Source organism: Durio zibethinus, chromosome 9, assembly GCF_047325235.1.
Source record: "Durio zibethinus cultivar Kanyao isolate XHJ-2024 chromosome 9, ASM4732523v1, whole genome shotgun sequence".
In the NCBI taxonomy this organism is placed as follows: Eukaryota; Viridiplantae; Streptophyta; class Magnoliopsida; order Malvales; family Malvaceae; genus Durio; species Durio zibethinus.
Genome location: NC_143170.1, coordinates 24,943,627 through 24,949,646, shown reverse-complemented (window position 1 = coordinate 24,949,646; position 6,020 = coordinate 24,943,627). Strand labels below are relative to the sequence as shown.

Genomic DNA, 6,020 nt, shown 5'->3' with positions numbered 1-6,020 from the left:
TGCACATTGATTGACTAATAAAGCAAAGATAAATGTTTACAAAATATACTATTTACTTTGTTTTAACACTATTATAATAATTAAAAAGTTATTATAATATATCTTTTCTTATTCATTTATTTAAAGGAATAAAATGAGACAAATAAAAAAAAAACTGCTTAAAATTAGATTAGCCTTATTGCACAGGAATAAAATCATTACAAATAAAAAAAAAAACTACTTAAAATTAGATTAGCCTTATTGCACAGGAATAAAATCATTCTCAAGGATCATTCACACCTTGGTACATATATCAAATTTTCTTATCATACTCAGTTAAATGAATATGAAGTTTACTTTTTATATGTGCGATTTTGTCATTACAATAATTAATGTTGTACATTTGTAAAAACAAGAAGCTAATGAAATTTCACCATCACGTGCTGAGGTATATATTTTTTCTTGTACACGTAAAGAAAGAAGTGTTGTGAATAACAAGACAGCTAAAATTATGGCATATAATTTAGTTATTACTTTATGTTTAGTTTTTTTTATACTAAAATATTTATTTACAATTTTAGGAACTCATGAAACAAAGTTTGAGCAAAACTAGTGCTCAAAATTTTGAAGGGAGTTCATGGAAAGATGATGTTTATTCAAAAGTTAAAAGAAGACCAGAGAGAAAAAAGCATATTTGTTGCATGGATATAATATTTACTTCATCTAAACAATATGATCCTTCATCTTCTGAATTGGTTCAGCATAAGAAAAAGGTATAAGAGTTAAAGGTTGAAATTAAAAACTTGAAAGAAACTTTAAATACTATCTTATCAGTACTTAAAAGATAATTTTCTAATAAGAATATAGATATCTGAAATATTATTACTCACATGATGAATAAAGAGGTATATATAATATCTATTTTAGTTTGTATATATGTAAATTATCATTTTACTCATGAATTTGCAACGTTATTAAAATTTCTTTTGAATTAATTTTAGGTTTCTGATGCTAATAGTGCTCCAGAAATCACACGTGAAAACTATTATTCTTCAAATTCAAGTCATCAACCTAATGAAAATAAAAATGGTAAACTCATCATCACATGATAAATATGTGAAAATGTTTTTGATTCTAGGTTTTAAATCATGTAATTGTAATCTTGAAACATTACCTATCGTCTTTGCCATAATCATTAAATTATATTATGAGTTAAAACTAGCTTTTTTTCTCTTTAGAAAGCTTTCTTGTTTTTTTTTTTTTTTTGAAAAGGCTTTCTTATGATGTAAGCATGCTTTGTAATTGTAGATTTGAATGTTATAGTAAAATATTTATTTAATGATAGTTCTGTTGACTAAAATAATCTTAGGTTGGTTTCATTAAGTTATTATTTAGAATTAAACTAAAAGAATAAAGAGATTACACATGCAAATTAAGTTCTTTCTTGTTCATTCATACATTACACTAATGAATAGGATGTTTATAAAATTATTTTTACCGATATATAAATAGATGATTATCTTATATATATGAATGAATAAGATGTTTATAAAATTATTTCTAGTAGTATATGAATGGATGATTACCTTCTTACCTTCTGTATATATAAGATAATTTATAAGAATTTTAATTGAATTTTTTTATGCTATGCAAATGCTTCTTTGTAGAAATCTATGATGGGATCATTTATTTTAGGAAGTTGTTTATTTACTCGGAGTATTGTGTTTGTAGGGGGTTTGGCTTTGTTTTGGATGTTATGCACTTTGTTAAAATAAGGTCGTTTGTGTTTTATGATGCTTAATTGGTATATTGAATACTGTTAGTAAGCTGGGTTCATTGAGCTTGTTAGTTATATGATGTGGCTACACTTATTAACTTTTTCAAGACTTATGATATTTTGTATGAATTAAAATATTTTGGCCTTAGAAATGGCTTGTAATAGGCGCATGTATGTTTCTTCTTATTGAGGTGATTTTGTAATTATTTGTTCGATTACAAATTTTTTAAGATTATATGTTCAGAGTTCTATTAAAGTTTTAAAGTGATCAAAAGGTCTTTCGGTGTCTAGTGATGTAAACTTATGATTGTATTTTTTAAGGTGAGGTGGTGTAACTCTTTATCTATGTTTATTTTATCGATATTTGTTTTATCAGACTTGATACAATGACTTTAATTTTTCATTTTATTAAGTTTGTGGATTATAAATAATTTACTTGTAGTTTTAATGTTATTAAATATCTTTTACTTTATTGTGTTTTTTTTTTTTTTTGTTTATATGAAGACATATCATATTATGATTATAAATAAATTAATATTAATTATTAAAAATATAATATTTTAAAAAATTTACCAACATCTTAACATTTGTACTGACGCACTTGATCGTTAGAATATTTCAGGTGATACTATCAGTCACTAAAATATAATTAAAAAATTAAAATATATAAGTCTATACTGACAATCTCTATAACTAGTAACTTATTTGATTATAAAATTAATTATTTATTTATGGTTTTTAACTATTTTTTTATTAATTAGTTTATTAAATAATTATATAAAAGATTTGCTATATAAATGAAAAGAAAGTTATTTAAAAACTTTAAATAACAAAACTAAAAAAACAAAAAATAGAAAGACCAAAGTCAAAGGTTAGTAAAGCCCCACACACAACGGAGGCTATGTTGTGGCGTCCAGCTGTATCTCACCGAGACTTTTGACTCCGAATGAAGCCGAACGCAATAGAACAAAAGGGATCACAATAATAAAAAATAATAATAAAGATCATAAACAATCTTTAAATTATAATATTTATATAATATTTAAATTATAAACTAATTAATTAATATAATATTTAAAATTTTATTTATTCATATAAAATTTTTTAAATTTTAATATCATATTAAATATTTTATTACAATTTAAATATCATTTATAACATTAATCATTAAAAAAATTACAATGTGATTCATGCAATTATAAGTAGATGTTGGGAGTAGTTTAAAAGTAGAAAAAAACACTTGAAAGATTCCAAGCAGCTGGCCTCCTGTTTAATATTTTTTTTTAAATGCCAAACTTTTAAGTAACTAAATCATAAGATAATTTATAATAAGCAAATTGTTGATGGTTTGGAAAAATAAAGTAATTTACATTGAATTTTATTGCAGTTCTAGTTAATTCACATGCTTCATGCGTCCATGGGTTTCATTAGACGTGGAAAAAAATTAAGGGTTAAATATAAAAATATTTTTCTGTTGTATAATTTTTGTCAATTTAGTATTTAAAAAAATAAAATTTTTATTTTGATATCCAAATTTTCATTCTATCAAATACTTTGATACTTTTGAATAACATCACTAATTAAATTACTTATTTAATATTAATATTTAATAAAATCATTAAATGTGATATAAATATCTAATTATTATCATATTATTTATTTGTCATGTCAATATTTAAATATTTTTAAAAAATTAAAAATTATTTTTAAATTTTTAAATTTTTAAAATTTTTAAATTTTGATAATGAATGAATATTTATTACATGTGATAATTTTATTAAATTTTCATGTTACGATCAACTATTTAACTAACAATAACAATACAAAATACTAAATGCTTGATGGAATCAACATGAAAATTTTATTATTTTAAATACGCAACCAACAAAAAAAATTATAATACAAAAAACATTTTACATATTAACCCAAAAAATAATGATGATCACATTTTTTTGTTATCAAGAGTGTTATGATAGTTTTAATTTCTCTTTGTTTCTTACATTTTTTGTTCTTAGTTATTTGATAGATGCATGATGTGTAATTTTATATATATATATATATAACATTTAATATTGCGAGAGAATTTTCTCAGGTTTGGTCCCTGAATATTGGACCTCTCATTCTGGTATGTCACGTGATTTGTAGATCGTGGCATAATCTGAGAGAGGGAGGAAAATTTGGAAGGGATAAGAACAAAAGTAAAAAATAAAAATAAAAAATGACGACGTTGTACTTGTATCCAAACACCCCGGAACCAGCTGTCCAAATCAAACAAAACTACAAAAGAATTAACCTGTAGCGAAAATTAAGGGATGTAAATTAAATAGTTCAAAAAAAAAAAAAACTGAGGAGAATCAACCCAGTGACGCAAGAAAAAATCGCACAAAAGTGTAATTTTTTTTAAATAATAAATTTTAATTTAAATAATTAAAATTTAATTTCCGAAAAAAAGCAAAAAAAAAAAAAAATCAACATCAATCTTTACTCAAAAAAAATTGTGCTCGAAATCCCTTCTTTGTTAAAAATTGCACTAATAAAAAATAATAATATTAATAAAATAAGTTTGTAAAATGTAGGAGTCAATATAAATTAATTAAAAAAACATGTATCTCCATTAAAAAATTTTCTTAATGATTTATAAAAAACCGAGCTTAATATTAAAATTGTTAATTAATATACTAATAATTGTCTCCCTATTTATTTATAAATATGATAAATGGCGGTAAACAGGAGAGCTTACATATGCCGCCTAGATTGCTGCAAATTAACATTATAATAATTTAATCAGATTCTTACTCTGATCAGTTTGGCGTGATGACCACAGCTTTTGACATATGTTCCCTGTTTATTTGCCCAGAAACCCGGCATCCACTACCATGTCATGACCGGTGACAAGATCTGAATCTTGAGATGCGAGAAACAACACTGCATCGGCTACATGCTTTTCTTTCAGCACCACCCCTTTCAAGCAAGTATACGGCTCATAAAGCTTCTCAGCTTCCTCGGCTTCCAGCCTCGTCTGAGAACACAGCGCTGGGGTAGCTACGGCGAAAGGCGAAACACTGTTCACCCTAATCCCATGGGCCCCAAGCTGCTTGCTCGCTGACTTTACCAATCCCAGCACTGCATGCTTTGACATGAAGTAGTCAGTGTTCTTGTCGCCACCGAAGCTGGCAGTGACGCTCGCCGTGCAGATGATGCTCCCTCGCACGCGCTTCTCAACCATGGCACGCGCCGCGTGCTTAACACACGCAGCCATGCCACGCACGTTGACGGCGAAGAGGTGGTCAAAAGCTTCGAGGTCTAGATCAAGAACGACTTGATTGGAGTTGGATGTGCCCTTCTTGGAACAAAGTATCCCTGCATTACTAAACATGATGTCAATCTGCCCATAATTCTGGACTGTCCATTCCACCAAAGCTCTGACTTGCTCTTCATCAGTAACATCACAGTGGATGTAGCTGCACTTTTGAGAACCGATTGATGCGGCTACCTGCTGACCTAGTTCATCTTGGATGTCAGCGATCACTACCATACGGGCACCATGATCGGCGAAAAGACTGGCGGTGGCTTTGCCAATACCGCTTGCTCCGCCTGTAACGACGGCTACTTTGCCTTCTAGCTTGTTATTGGACATTGAGGAACTAAAGAATTGCATATAACGATATTAATGGCGGAAAGCAACCCTGGTAAATAGAATAAAGAGGAACAAATAAAGACAATGAGTAGGGGCGAAGAATGGATGGTCAATAAACATGATAATTTGTATATGCTTATCCTATTTGTTTTACGCCATATATAAATTTTTTTATTTTTATCAAATACATATAAAATATAAAAATATATTTTTTTATTAAACTAATATATAATTTTTATTAAAGTTTTAATTATATTATTTTTATTTTTTATATTATTTTAATAATATATTATTATATCAATTTTAAAATTATCAAATCTACTGACACGATTCTGCCCCCTCTGTTGTTATAGTTACATTAGCACTTCACATTTTAAAGAAAGTTGAAAATATTATTTTGCCCCCTAAAATTTGTTTTTCTTTTATTTTTCTTTTTTAATAAAAACAATAGAAAATTTAGAACCACATCACGGAACGCGAAAATATTGTATAAAATAATTATATAACTTTAACATATATATTTTTATTTGAATCATATCATATAAACATATTATTGAAAAAAATTAATTAATTATTATATATTATAAGTGGTAATTAAATGATAAATATTTCTTTTAATAAATAAAT

At 26.4% G+C, this 6,020-nt stretch overlaps 1 pseudogene across 1 annotated transcript; it reads right to left on the bottom strand.

Moving 5' to 3' along the window:
- Positions 1 to 4,345: 4,345 nt before the first annotated feature.
- Positions 4,346 to 5,515, bottom strand: LOC111317310 ((-)-isopiperitenol/(-)-carveol dehydrogenase, mitochondrial pseudogene; annotated as a pseudogene). The gene has a single exon (XR_016345399.1). The product of XR_016345399.1 is annotated as a (-)-isopiperitenol/(-)-carveol dehydrogenase, mitochondrial pseudogene (transcript).
- Positions 5,516 to 6,020: the final 505 nt, after the last annotated feature.